Here is a 459-nt window from a genome sequence, read left to right on the forward strand (position 1 = left end):
AGGAACTGGGGGAGGGAGGGAGGGAGGGAGGAGAAGGAGGGTCTGGGTGCTGGATGCCCGACTGCCTTGCTCCCACAGCCCAGGCGATGTGGGGGATAGGGTGCAGCATCCCTCTAGCTTGGGGGGGGGGGTTGGAGTGGCAAGACCCCGGTGTCTTGGGTCTGCAGCCCGTGGAAAGGTTTTTGCTGAAGGTGGATAGGCTTTTTTTTTGCCTTGTCTCTTTTGTGTGCGTGGAGGTTTTATCTAGTTTTTGATTCTTTAACTACTGCTGAATTTGGCCAGATGCAGAGAAACTGCTCGTGGACTGGGGTAGGGCCTCCTGCTCTGGGGCTGCGTGGTTTTGGTGCCGCCTTCAGTGCCTGGACTGCTCCCAACTTTAATGACAGTTTTAGGGACCTGGATGGCAGGCTTGACAGGATCCCATCGATCCCGTGTTTTGCTTGTGGGAATGTTCTGGAA

This window comes from Gavialis gangeticus, unplaced genomic scaffold, assembly GCF_001723915.1.
Source record: "Gavialis gangeticus isolate Ggan-Ray unplaced genomic scaffold, GavGan_comp1, whole genome shotgun sequence".
NCBI lineage: Eukaryota > Metazoa > Chordata > Crocodylia > Gavialidae > Gavialis > Gavialis gangeticus.